The 15,007-nt window shown below is 40.8% G+C and overlaps 2 pseudogenes; both read right to left on the bottom strand.

Annotated features, from left to right (window-relative positions):
- Nucleotides 1-241: 241 nt before the first annotated feature.
- Nucleotides 242-1,830, bottom strand: LOC114208492 (importin subunit alpha-1 pseudogene; annotated as a pseudogene).
- Nucleotides 1,831-2,515: 685 nt separating this feature from the next.
- On the bottom strand, nt 2,516-2,622 carry LOC114208515 (small nucleolar RNA U3; annotated as a pseudogene).
- Between the last annotated feature and the right edge of the window lie 12,385 nt (nt 2,623-15,007).

Genomic DNA, 15,007 nt, shown 5'->3' with positions numbered 1-15,007 from the left:
GGAATTTAATCTTTATTTACAGGACACTGCAGGAGAGGAGATTCCACATAGAAATAAGAAACCCACTGAGAGGAGGAGCTTCATACAGGTTGTACAGTTTGGCACTGGTCAAGTAGACTTTCAAAAGTGCTACAATAACAAAACACATTTAAAAAGAGTTCTTAGTAGAGAAACAGTAAGACAAACTTCTACCAAACAGAATATACAACAAACAACTTCCTGCCTCAGCTGTACAATCTTTTTAAAAGTTAAAGGTCCCGGGAGTGCCATCCTGAATTTGGAGGTATAGGCTTCAGAGGTAGTTTCTGGCACAACATTCTGATCTTCCTCTTCCTCTACAGAGAAATACTTCTCAATCAAGTTTAATGAAGCTTTGTACACAGACTCATTTTCATGGTTTTATAGAGCTTCAATTTTGTCCAAACCTCCACATTCTTCAATCATTATACTAAATTTCTCAGTTTCACCTAGTTTCACAGCAGCCTGAAAGATGTTTGAAATGGCATCCAGAATAACCAGAAAAATGTTGGTATCTTTTGCAGTTAAGAGGTTCATCAATGTTCTATTACACCACAATGAACGAGGTATACCATCTGTTCAACAGTCCCACCACGTGTATAGTTGGTCACAGCCCAGACAGCTTCCTTTTGTGTCTTAAAGTCTGCCTTAGAGAGAACACCAATGAGGAATGGACTAATCCATGATTCACAACTTGCTGTATCTGGTCCTGGCGACCAACTATGATGTTTGACATTGTCCACGTAGCTTCCTTCTGAATATCAGTTTTGGGGTTCGTTAGGAGGCTGGGAAAAACAGCAAGTGCTCCTGCATCTATTACAACCTGAGTCTGTTCATCTGTCCCAGTGACAATATTTCCTATGGCTCTTAGTGCAGCAGTTACAATGGGCAATTCAGTAGCTCCTAGAAGCTTCACAAGCTGGGGCACAACTCCTGTTTTCACAACCATTTCAATTCGTTCATTTGGACCATCAGTAAGGTAGGAAATGGCCCAGCAGGTATCTGCCAATACTTCTGGATCATCATGATGCAGCAGATGAACTAAGGTAGGAAGAATCTGCTCAACAGCATCTAATGGGGGTGCAGGATTCTTGTTGCAACAAAGGTTTGAAAGTGTCCAAGTAAGGTTACATAAGTAACCACATGCTAAAGATGACATATCAGGAAGTGCAAGGAGAGCCAATAGCGGGTCATATCAAGCCATACTTGATAACCAAGTCTCGAAAAACAGAACCATCACCTGCAATGTTTCCTAGAGCCCATACAGCTTGTTCACTGATGTGAACATGGGAAGATGCCAAAAGAGAAATGAAGGCTGGGATAGCACCTCCATCTACCACAGCCTTGGTCTGTTCCGACGTCCCAGAAGCAATGTTAGTGAGAGCCCAAGCAGATTCAAACTGAATGGGACTAAAATCAGTTCTGCCCAAGAAGGACACAAATTTTGGAATCAAACCAGCCTGGATTTTGTTGTCTATGGGGGGCTGTTTTTCCCTAGAAAGCAGTTTCCTAGGCAGTTTGAGTAGCCTGGAGCTGGCTTTCCAAATTGTTGCTATTTATGCCTTTGATAATGTCATCATCAGACCAATTTACAGTGCCCTGGTTGTTGCGGTTTCCCTGTAGTGGAGAGGTAGCATCATCAGGAAATGAGCTTACGTTTCTCCTTTTCAGCATCCGGTCATCCTTCTTAGCTTTCCTCAGCTCCACATTAACTTCTATTCGGCACCGCCTCATTTCTGTACTGTCTTTCCCCTTGTTCTTGATTCTGTTAAGGCGGGCGGCTGGTGAATTAGCATTCTCGTTGGTGGACATGGTTATGAGACAAAGGGAGAAAGCTACACGGCCGGCTCAGGCCTCCACAGGAGGCGGTCCAGGGCACGCAGCCTGCGGGTCAGCTGCCCTCAAAACGTCCACCACGGATCACCCCAAAGACGATGTGTACTTCATTGTATGTTAATTATATGCCAATTAAAATTTTTAAGCTCCAAATCAGTAAGCACATATTGAAGACCTACTTTTTAGAAAACACTATTGTACTGTGAAAATGGCACATTTTTTGTAATTGAGAGGAGGGTAGATAGATCCACACCCTTAGCCAGGTAGCCCTATCTCGGCCAGCTGGTTAGTTAACAAAAGTTTTATCAAACCTGTATAGTCACACCTAATGCACATTTAGGAAATACTTTTGTTCTTAAAACTCAGAAGAAAAAACAATTGGACTTACTCCTCCAGACTAAATGAAAAACACCTGCCAAGAAATAAGTTTCCTTGAAATGAAAAATCCAGGGCATTCAGACAGGTAGAAAACATCAGAAGTAAATAAAAGGTCAACGGGAGAGGGAGGGTAAGGTTGATCACCCAAAGGCCCTTTGGCTAAGATACCGTGACCTCTCCTAGTCATAAAGTGACTGGCTCTATCACTGTTACCACTCTATGGCTCCCACCAAGTTTCTCATCACAAAGACCAAGACCTTATCCAATTAGCACTCACTTTGCAAGCAAGATGGTGGGAAAACCCATTCCACTTGCTTTCGGGTACTCTACTCTTTCAGAGAAACTTCTCTAGTAACAAACTATAGAACTGATCCCTGAAAGTATAGTCTTTCCACTTGCTTTCAAAACACTGCACTAGGTAATTTCATTTGATTTTTAGTGACTTAGTCATTGCAATAAGGGGCTAAGGGGGACTCTTTATGGAAGGATTTGAACTTAAGTTACCCTGATCAGTTTTTATTTGTATTTTTGTGAGTTTTTTGCTGCTGCTTAACTTAAATATTTTGTTTTAAAGTGAAATCAGTTAATTTAAATATTTTCTGGGATCAAGCTTTAGAATGATCTATGTTTGCATTTGATTAAACATCTTTGCCACCATTTCTTCATCCTTCTGGAGGCTTTCTGTAGTTGAAGAAATATTGTGCACTATTTTATAAGCCACCTAGAAGCCATGGGGACAGACCACATGGTACATAATACATAGATGCCTGATAAATATTTGTTGCCTGAATAAATGAACAAATGTCATGGTCATAACCAACATTTCATAATGCCCTGTCCCAAATCCAGAACTGAACATGGTTCAAAATACTGTTCAGATTATGGGTTTTGGGGTCAGTCTCCAAAATCTTCATTCCCAGGTTGCAAAATTATGAGATTATGAGATTATGAGATTGTGGGTAAGTGTCTTAATTTTTTTTAGCCTCAACTTTATCCTGTGTAAATGGGGATTAAAAACTATTCTCACCTGGGCCACCTGGGTGGCTTAGTCGGTTGAGCATCCGACTTGGATGCTCTTGGTCTCAACTCAAGGACTCAACGGTCATGAGTTCAAGCCCCATGATGGGTATGAAGCCTACTTAAAAAAAAAAAAAACAACTATTCATACCTAATATCATATAATGCTTGCAAAGCATGTTATAGCTGGCTTGTAAAAATCTCTCAACAAGTACTTGTTGCTATTATTTTTAAGTTGTTTTCCATCACTGTTTTGTACTATTTTGTTATAGTCTGATAGCAAAAGCGCAAACTCTGGAGCTCACCCTCTCTGGCCATTAGTTTTCCTATCTATAAGATCACCGGTAATGGTGATGGTACTTACTGCACAGGGTTGTAAGGAGGATGAAGTAAGTTAACAAGTGACATGCCTAGAATTGTAAAAACATCAGTAGAGTTAGTTGTTCCTGTTGGTGGCATTAGTGATATGTCCACCTGGGTAAGTGTGCTTTCAGTGTCAACTGGGTTTGAATTCCAGCTCTTCCCATTGCTTTGCTATGTGTTCTTGAGCAAGTTAATTAACCATCCTGTGCCTCATTTTCCTCATGCACAAAGAGAAAATGATAACAGTACCCATCACAGAAAATTACAGTTAAGATCAACTGAGAGAATACACATAAAGCACTTAGATTAGGGCCCCGAGGAAAACAAGCAAGTAACGAGTATTTGCTGGTATTTGAGGGAGTAGCGATCATCATCATCCTCATCATCCCCGCCAAAGGAATCCACACTTACAGTTGAAAACATCAACAGATAAGAGCTCTGTCTAGAAAGAACGCATAGGCAAGATTCTCATGTAGCATTTCTTTCATTCCCAAACCTAACAGTTCATGGTTTCAAGGTCCTAAATCTCTGAGCTGTTTTTTTCATTTTCCTATCCATCTAAATAGTTCAAAACCTCCCACCAACAAAGGCAACCCTTTCAACATTAGCTTTGGAGGCCATTTTCACATGAATTCAGTTATTTCTTTAAAACTAAAAATATAATAACTGCAAATCCTGCCCCATAAAAATCAAGACTTGTGAGTTCTGTGCCCGAAATTGCCACTAAATTAAATGTCCTTGGCTTACTCATCAGTTCTCTGAGTTGTGTACATTCTTCCTCAGTAAATACGTCCACAAACTAACCTATAAACTTAGGTACAGCCAAGGCTGCCTGTGAAAAATAAACCAACTCAGGACACCAAACAAATACTCTACATTGGTTGTAATTACCATCATTAAAATTCCAAGAAACTGCATCAGGGATGTGGTTGTAGTTGACCTTCAGCATTACTGGCCAAAGCTGGCCATTGTAAACCAGCTGTGCCTCCTTAACTCTGTCCAGTGGGCAAGAATTATTCAATAGCTACCAGAAAAAAAAAAAAAAAGAATTAAAAGACCCCAAAGCTGAGCGGGAAAAGCTATTAGAGACCAATCTGGGTAAGGAGAAAATGATAGCAAAAGATGTTAAGTAACTTGACCAACACTATAAATTTATTTGGGGTAAACTTAGAAGTCAATTACTAGTGATGGTAATAAGAATATCTTATTCAGAAAGCCCTTTACAGTTTTCAGAGCACTTTTAGACTATTGTATTTGATCCTCATGGCAACTTGATGAGGTAGAAAAAAAAAAAGAAGTATTATCTACATTGTACAGCTACAAAAACAGGCTAAGAGTGGTGACATGATTTAACCAAAGTAACCCAGCAAGTGCACAGCAGAGCAGAGATCAGAAATCAGTGCACCTGTATTCCTGTCTCCTGTTTTTATCTACTGTCTTAGACTATGATATCAAGCCATCTAATAAAAGAAAAGCTATACATTATTACAGTCTGAATGTGTACCCTCAAAATTCCTGTGTCAAAATCCTAACTCCCAAAGATGATGGTATTAGGAAGTAGAAGCTTTGGGAAGTATTCAGGTCATACAGGTGAAGCCTTCAGGAATGGAATTGGTGCTTTATAAAAGAGGCTCCAGAGAAAATCCTAGCTCCTCCACCAGGTGAGGACATAGCAAGAAAGCTTTGGCTATGAGCTAGGAAGAGGGCCTTGCAGAACATGATCATGTTGGTGCCTCGACCTTAGACTTCCCAGAACAGTGAGAAATGAATGTCTATTGTTTACAAGCTACCCAGTCTGTAGTATTTTGTTATAGCAGCCTATAAGATTAAGACATTATGTTTCAAGTGTGTGGCTTCACTATTTGTTTTGTGGTAGGAAGAATACAGAATATTTCTTATGTATTTTCCTCATATTGTAGAGATAGAAGGATCTCTGAGACTTTGTTTTATCCTCCTGTATCAAAGCAGGATTTCACATAGGTCATATCTGGCAGACCAGGCATCTATTTGAAGATAATGTGTTTTTCAAAATCCTCAGGGAATGTAGTCTCAAACAACTTCATCCGCAATATATTTTTTACAAAATAATTGACAAAATTGGTCTTTTATGCTTTACCTAATATTTTATGGAATTCATAGAAAACTAAGATTTCTTTTGTGTTCTAATTCAGAATAATTCAACTATTCTAAAAGTGAAGAGTACGTTTGAACATCAATATATATTTTATTTTAAAATAGCAAAAATAATTGGTGGTTTAAATACTTACAAAGGCCCCGATTAACCGAATCTTACCAGTGAAACGCATCTCTCGGGCTATTGTGATTGGTTCAATGATGGGCACATAACCCAGTCTGGACCAATGAGTCAACAGAAGATGTTTCCTAAGGCTTCTGGGAAAGGAGAGATATTTTCACTTCCCGCTGGATGTGGACAAAAAGGCACAGTACCTCAGGAGCTGTTCAAAGCACTTTGATTCAGCAGCCTTGGGCAAAAGCCAACACTGGAAATTTGGAAAACAGCAACAACAAAACCAGGAGTTTGGTGAAATGGTTGATGCACAATATACAGCCTTGTTTAAAACATATCCTATTTATTCACTTTAAGTGACTTGAGCCAATAAATGCCCTTAACTCTTTAGTCATTCTAATACCAAGTTCCCCGTTTAAATGCAGTGCATGCAGTGTGTGTGTGTGTGTGTGTGTGTGTGTGTGTGTGTGTGTGTGTAGCAGGCAGCAGATGCTGACCCTTCCATGAGGCAGAGGAAACAGAGAGAGGGAAGAGGCCTTTCTCTGGCCACACAGACAGGTGACATGTGGCATTACTAAGCAATGTATCTTGTGACCTGGCCAGCAGGAGATAGCCAATGATACACTCGCAGGACTCCAGGGGGATGGAAATGCTGCCCACTTCCCTGGGGAGTCTTCTTCACTTGCCCAGTGGTCCAGGAACATAAAAGATGTAGAAAACACAAGTTTTGATATCAAGGCCTTTAGGAGCTAGTACATCAGGCTACCAAAAGCTAAAAGCTCTAGGAGCTAGTAGATCAGACCATCATGACCTAGAGACAGAAAAACATTGCTACTCAGTCATACCCCCAACTATTGATGCCTAAGGATAAGAGGTGCCTCCAGGTGAAGCAGCTGTTGGGGGAGTGTCGGTCGTTTTTCAAGCACTTTTCCTTTTTCATTTCACAAGTATCAGGTACCTCAAAATAGTGGATAAGAGCCCTACATTGGAAACAAGATTACGAGAGAAACTTCATCTCCACCAACCTGCTACTTCCACCCTTGCCGAATGGAGAGACTGCCTGCTTCTGTGGCCTGTCGTGCTACAGAAAATTCAACTGCAGCTCTTAGAAGCTCTCGAAGCTCATAAGAGGACTGTTTAAAATTGTCCAAGTTTTAATGGACCCATCCTAAGACTAACCATCAATTATTATAAGTTGGATCCTTGAAGAATAACTCTGCTGCCCACTTTCTGTAGACAGCAAACACAGCCACAATCTTGGCTTATAGAACTCACCACACTCCTCAAACCACAACACTCGCTTTAACAGTAACTATAGCTTACAGCCATTAGACCCCTCCCTTTCCTCATATTACATACAGTAGGAAATAACATGTCCTTAGAATGACCCTTAGGAAATCCTTGGGTAAGCCGAGGAATCGGATCATCATTTAGCAGAAGTTCTTGGATAGGATGTTTCATGGGAGATAGTCTGGCTTTTCTCTAAACCCATACGTACCACTAAGCCCCAGAAAGAAGCTGAGAAGGGATATATGTGGTTTTTCACTAATGCTTTTGGTCGTCCAAGCACAATTTCTTTTTTCCTGGACATCCCCCTCATATTCTGCTTACCATATTCTACTTAATAACAGGAGTACTCAGGAAGGAAGTGCTAGTATCTTAGTCCATTCAGGCCACTATAACAAAGCACTATAGACTGGCTGGTTGATAGACAGTAGAAATTTATGTCTCATCGTTCCGGAGGCTGGAAATCTGAGATCAGGATGCCAGCATGGTCAAGTTCTAGTGAGAGCCCTCTTGTGCGTCACAGGCTGCTGACTTTTCATGGTATCCTCACACAGCAGATAGCAGAGGGATGCAAGAATTCGTGATTGTTATAAGGGCACTAATTCCAATCAGGGGAGCTCCACCCTCATGATTTTATATAATCCTAATTTCCTCTCAAAGGTCCCATCTCCAAATACCATCATATACTGTGTGTGGGGGGAGGTTGGGGGGGAAGGGGGTTCAACATATAGATCTGGGAGGACACAAACATTCAGTCTATAACACCAAGATACACGGAGATATCTTGGCAAGCTTAAATACTCGATCCTTTGGAAAGTTTGTAGCCCAGATTGCCAATTGTAGGAATATGACTCTAACTTCATCCCTTTTTTCATCACATGTTAACTCTGAGTAAATCAGGAAAACCCCAGCCCATTTATACCTTCAAACTAGTCCAGTACTCTCAACAGCTATAGTATTTTGCTTCCTGTTTGCCCTAAACATGTCTTATCTTATTTCTATAATGTATAGAAAATAGTTTCACCTGTTTTCAATGTGTTCCCTAACACTGAAAATGTAGTCCCAATCTAATTTTTAAGTATACTCCCTAGAGTTATGTATTTCATAACTGATAGTGTCTAGTTTAAAAGGTAATTTTCTCTGTATAGGGAACATTTTCTTGATTTGGGGCTTCAGTCAGGCTATCCCTTACCAGTTTGTAAGATCCATGACTCTTTTTCTGGAAAGTAGGTAGACTCTCAGAGGAGCAGAATGAATATCAGACATTGACACATTAATGAAAGGTATATAAATAATTGTATTAATATGTGACAACAACTTTGAGTCATAAATTCTTTCTATCACTTAAGCCCAGAACAGACTGGCACTAGGGGAAAAAAATCAAAGACTCTTCTTTCCTTTCTTCCTGTAATTTTATCGCAAAGAGTGCATTTACCGATGTTTTTGGAGCTCAGTTACTGAAATCTTGGGAGAAGTAGGCTATAAGATTAAAATACCCATTGATAGTTACCATATTTCCTGCAAGAAATAACCTCTTTCTCATGTTCAAAAAAAAAAAAAAAAAAAACCTAGAATATCTGCAGGTAACCAAATTCAAATAGTGACTAGACAATGATGTATGGCATTTTGTAGGCCATGAAAAGAAGCAACATATCATTTCTGATCTTAAAAGCACACAAAATTGGTCAGAAAGATAGTAAAGATTTATAAATCTTAGGATATAGTAATTTTTCTTTAAAATACAGAGCCACATTTTTTGAGACCAACAAAAAAGCTTTATGGAGATGGAAACTTCAAATCAGGTCTTGAGAAATTAGGAAAGATTCCAGAAGGAGCACTCTGGGAAAGATTGAAGTAAGTCAGTGAGGAAATAAGTAAACTCATTGATTAATTAAGTTATGTGTTAACAACGGAACTGAGAAGCTCCCAAATGAGAGCATAATAAATTGTTGCATATAATAAATAAGTAAATAGTATATGCACAAGTAATAAATACATGAAACTTTTCAGCTGTTTCATTTGGAAGGATGTGGCCCTCAACAAGAACACTTGATGTTACCCTCCGGCAAGATAGAGCTGGAACGGTGAAGTTGAGTGCCAGTGGTTTAAATTAAGAAACAGCTTGTGATATTAAAATTAAGACACTTTTGAATAAAGCAACAAGACATATCACAAAATTCACAGAGCTATAGAGCCTTTCATATGGTTCAGCAAATACAGGAGCAGGATTCTCTTTATCTATTAATTTGATATGCATTCATTAGGTACCAACTGTCTACCCCATATTGCACTAATTACTAGGAAGATGTAAAAGAAAGCATGGAAAGAGTCCTCTGCCAACAGGTTGCCTAGTATCTAAGAGGTGAAATAAAATGTGTTAAAATAAAGTGGGAGGAAATTTCTGGACAAAATATGAGAAATTGAGAAATGCAAATGCTACCTACAGTTTTCTCTCTCCCAGGGGGCTCACAGCACATCATAATTACCTGGCAGAGAGTATCATTCTCATAAGCATTTTGCAATGTGATTGGCAGGGATGCAGAGAATCTAAGCGATCTGCCTAAAAACCTTGTGAGCTGAGTGGGAGAACTAGAAATTAGTTTTCTATATGGTATATTGCCAGGAATACTGGTAGGTCCAGGGTCAGAATTCCCCAAGGTTATTTTTCCCTCCACTTTTGAGGCATCAGGTGATTCCAGAAAAGTTATTTCACATCTCTGAAATAAGGTTTCTCCATCTGGGAATGATATCCTGGGATATCTACCTTACCTATCTCAATGTGTGAATTGAATGAGTTGAGCGAGGGTTGGGGAATTTTAAAGAGCTTCATAATCCACAAAACATTTTGTAAGTATATGGTAAAATATAATTATTGATTGATTGATTGATTGTGAGCCTTACACAACGTAGGTGAAAGGGGAAGGATGTGTTCTGTAAAGACTGACCATCTGGAGAAATCTGCTATTCCAGTTGGTAAGCATGCCAGTAGGCACAGTGTTAAACTTTGGGTGGCAGAAGAAGTGAGAAGAAGAGCTGAAAAATAGATAAAAAAGCCTCAGGTGCCCAGGCTCAAAACTAGAGGATAACAGAGGCAGCTGTGGAAGCCTCTAAATTACAGAGGATCTGGGCAGTGCTACTGCATCTCTCTCAACTATGAAAAAAAGCACTGAAGTCTTTCCAATCCCACAAGATGGGTTCATAAATTAACTGAAAAAGAGAGAAAGCCAGCTGGCCCAAGCGTGACTCCCTGGTTGTCACAGAGAAGTACCACGAGAGAAAGCAGTAAAGACCATAAAATCGGGGACAGTATAGAAACACGGGGATCTGGTTGCTCAGTGAGCACCAGCGTGGAACAATGATCATTCCTGGAGACCTGCTCCAGCACAGAGAGACACCACTGAATGGCCGATTAATTTCCAGATGATGCCATCCAGCTATGTCATTCCCTCGGAATGTTGATGCCAGGAAAAGTAAGGTGAAAAGTAAAGACTGGCAAAATCACGACCAATTGAGTTTCGATGTGAAATGACTAAGAAAAACATGAAGTGACTGGGGTCATCTAGATTGAACTAGAAACATTTTCCACCATGAGAGAGTATAGAAAACCTGACATAGAAGTGAGGTACAGAAAAATTTGAAGCAGAAGATCTATGTACCATAAATAAAGGCGTGGGAGGATGTTGACAGAAGCAAGTAGATGGCGAGAGCACACTATAGGGCAGCCCCTAGAGTCTAGCTCCGTGATCCTTAAATTGTAATGTGCACACAAATCACCTAGGGGGCTTGTTAAAATGCACATTTGGATTTTTACTGGTCCTGAGGGTGTCACTGCACTCTCAGTTTCCAGCAAATGCCAGGTGAGGCTGAGGCTCCGGTCCACGGATCATGTTTTGAGTACCAAGGGTCTAGGTGACAGGTGACCTAAACCTGAACGAGGCAGTAACAATGGAAATGCAGAAGAGAAGACATGGCTGAGAAGCAGTCAGGAAGTAGAAATGACAAGACTCGGTGACTGATTAGGGAAAGAGGAAACGTTCATGATGACTCCAAGATTTTTAGGCCTGGACAATAGGGCGGATCATAGTGCTATTAACGGAGTCTTTGGTAAATAAAGGTTTGTGCAGAAACACCGCAAGACCTTTTCACATATGTGTTTTACACATACTTATTTCTACCAACTTACTGAGACATACTCCTACTGTGTGAGATTGCTTTTGGAGACGTTTGAGATTGGGATCCATCTCTCTTTGCTTAGTGGGTTTGGGCTGCTTTGTTTTCATTGCACATTGTTCATGGCTTGCCCCTGAATTAACTGAAAATACACCATTAGGAAGACTGGCAGACATGGAATGTAAAAGTACTCTATGGCAGCATGAGAACTATAAAGGGAGTCCTTCCTAAGTAAGGAGGAAAACATGGCGAACAGGTGCTTTAAGATTTTCCAAGTAATTGTCCAGAGAGGGCCCTGGACACCAGCAGCCATCTTCACTCGCTTGTGAGTTTAGCTCTGCGTACCAGAGAATGATAAAGAGATCAGGAGAGACCTCAGCTTCTGATGACGCTCAAGAGTCATTATGGGCACAGCAGAGAGTTAAGAGTGGTCCATGTGGTTGCCAAAAAGCATTCACAGAGATGAACTTTTGGACATGGTCGTGAGATTCTAGTTCTTGTTTCAGATTCTTGGTGAAGTCAGACCAGATTAGACTCAAGCTCCAGTCTGGGCTCTGTGTGTGTGTGTTAGGAGGGAGGGGGGGCCCGAGGGACAGAATGACAAGGGGGGCGGGAAGGGTGGTATTGTGCTTCTGTGGACTGGTTTCCTTAATGCATGGAGGTAGCACTTACAGCAGTTCATGGCTTCCCCAGGAAACCATTCTAAGTGGGCCACATGCCCAATGGTTTCTATCCCAGTTAAGTAAATAAATGAAATATGCTAATTAGCACCCTATTAGCTCACAGCAGGGAGTAATCCATGGCATTTTGATTGGAAAGAATTCTGTCATCCAAAAGACTGGTCTGTAACAGAATGCAAACTGGCCCAATTTCCTCCCTCCCTTCCCCATGGCAGTTGTCCAAATGTCTGAGAAGCAGACCTCACAACTATGTGCAATTCCAAGGGTGTCACGGGGCTCATGAGAGCACCTCCTGGCCTCCATGGAATCTGGTGCAGTGCTGCGCTCTGAGAACAGATTTATACAATCCAGAAATGTGGACCAGAGCTCAGAAACATCAAGCAGGTTTGGGAGGATCTTTAGGGGGCAGCTCTTATTTCTTTCATTATGAGACTATCCTTACTTTTACTCTCTGGCCCTCCCCGACTCCAATCCAGAATGCATTTCCTTGACTCAGGTAGGCAGGCATGTGGCCACCATGCCGCTCCGTGGAAGGAGGCCTTCTTATTAAAATGGCGGAACTGCAGGGTTTCAGTTGGGGAAAGGCAAGCTTGGGTAGGTTCACCACTTTATATTTTTATTGTCTCGGCTGCAGGGAAATTCCACCTAGCTCCTGTTCTCCTAGCCCTATTTAAATGCCTGGATTCACGTCTTGCCTATCTCCTACCACTTTGCAGAAGGAGGGATTTGGGGGCAGCGTGGACCCTGAAGGAAAAAGCTCAGGACAAAGACATGTGTTTTCCAATTCGCTCTTTTAAAACATCCACTTTCCAAGAGCTCTGGGTGTTTACAGGGATTAGACATCATGACACATCTGTCAGGTTGCCTCAGAATTTATCAGAAATCCCCATCATAGTGGGACTTAGGCAATGAAGCTTACTTATATCACAGTGAGGCTTCTAATACTTTTTCTGTTCTTGATACCAAACATTACAGGGATCACCTTGTATTTGCTGACGGCTGCTTAATAAAAGGAGTGGGGTGGGGAGATAGGGTTTTTAATCATCTGAATGTTATAGAGGTAAGTTGCCAGTATTTTTTTTTCCTCAAGTTTGGTCCTTTGTATGATGACCTACGAGAGCCAAATAGATTATTGAATGCCTATGACAAGCCACGTGAAAACACTTTCCTCTGCACGTTCTTGTATTTCCTCCCTGATAAAAAAGTGATGATACTTAAACTTTAAAATTGTTAATGGAGTGTACTGGTTACAAGTACATCACTCTTTTTTCTTCCCCACCCCATACTAGTTTTTCTTTTACCTAGGAAGAGAATCTACTTACCTTGATTAGATATAAGTTCAAATCGAATGCTGAATACCAGCTGTTTTATCAGGAGCATTTTAAAATTCAACTTTAAATGAAATCTTTAAGAAAGCAAGTCCAAGAAAAAACTCATAGTAAAATTTGTGTCTCACTCACTAACATTACTGCACTACATCGATTGCAGTACCTGAAGAAATCGTTAGGCACCATATGACACTGATGTCTGTTTAGAATGTCTTTTTTTTTTAAATCCTGTATTGGAAAATGAAGCACATTACCTAAATGATTCAAATGGAAAAAAAAAAAAAAAGTCATTCCTAAAAGCCATCTGTGAATTAGCATATGGGCTTCTGGAACCCAACATTTTGGTTCTGTATGTGAGTCAGAAGAAAAAAAAGAAGAAAGAAGGAAAGGAAGAAAATGGGATCCTCTCTTTAAATATGAAACACGGAATGATTTTTCTCCAATCAAGGGGATTTCAAAGAGGGAAGACATTTATGACAACGAAGCAGTGAGCTGGACCTTACAGCAGCTTGCCCCAAGACTGGTCCCAAGAGCAGTCACAAAACTTTTAAGTGAGCCAAGACCAGATTCTGCTAATGGAAAAATGTGTTCCTGAACCGGGGCTCTGTAAATCTAGGCACATTCTGTATGCAGTATAGGCTCTGTTGCTTTGGCAAATCTGTCTTGAACTGGAAAGCAGTTGAGTAAGGAATTAAGCGAGAATGGATATGAGTTAAAAACAAGAAGCCTAGCAGTGGTAGCCGCCACTGAGATTACTAGGCCAGTGTTAGTGAGCATTAAAAGACCCACATAGGCACCACTCCCTGCCCCCAACCCAGTTGTCAAAGTGTAACTTTTCTGCTTGGTAAAAGGCTGAATGTTCCTCTTGCATTTATCAGACACTGTGTATCTGGCTTGGATATGTAAATTGATATAACCTAGCCAAGTCATGCAGATAGAGGGATGACGCCTACATGCTTTTACGTATTTTGGGTTTCTGGGGAAAATTTTTCCTTGAAATTCACATGTTCCAAATATCTGTCTTACTTTGAGCCTGAATTCGAAATGGAGCACTCACAACCTGGGAGTGAGAACAAGAGACAGAAAGAAACTCTGTTGACACTTTAGACGTGGTTGCGAAGCCACTCAAGATGACAACCACCCCCACCGCAGTCCCAACTGACAGATTACAAGCAAACATGCCCGCTACCTGGTAATTCTACCTGCTAATTACTTGGAAAGATTCAAATACTCAACAACTGACCTGAATGTTTTTGTGAGTTTGAGGACCAATGAGGGAGGGGTGGGGGATGACTATAAACACCGCACAGTGAAGCTGACCCTCAGTCAAGAGCTGTTGAAATTCTATCAAAAATATTCTTGCAGCATAATTAAGCTTTTCAGGCAGTCAATCTCCCCAGACTTTTGCCTTTGCCAGCAGTTACAACAATAAGGAAAACTTTATTAGTGGTGAGGCAATTGTGTGTGTGTGTGCTGACTATAGAAACACCCACTGAGCTGTTCGCAGGTTCTGCCAAGTGGCAAGTGCACAGTGAATTTCAGATAAGAGAAGACTTTGGATTCCAGCCCTAGAGTGATACTTGGGAGGTGCATGTGTGTCTTTCTGCATGGAGGAGAACAGACAGGTGTGTGTGTGTGTGTGTGTGTGTGTGTGTGTGTGTTAGGGAAGCAAGAAGGATGAA

Source organism: Eumetopias jubatus, unplaced genomic scaffold (genome assembly GCF_037043125.1).
Source record: "Eumetopias jubatus isolate StellerSeaLion01/CBP00866 unplaced genomic scaffold, mEumJub1_p1.0 scaffold_4, whole genome shotgun sequence".
NCBI classification, from domain to species: Eukaryota; Metazoa; Chordata; class Mammalia; order Carnivora; family Otariidae; genus Eumetopias; species Eumetopias jubatus.
This window is presented reverse-complemented; position numbering and strand designations above follow the sequence as displayed.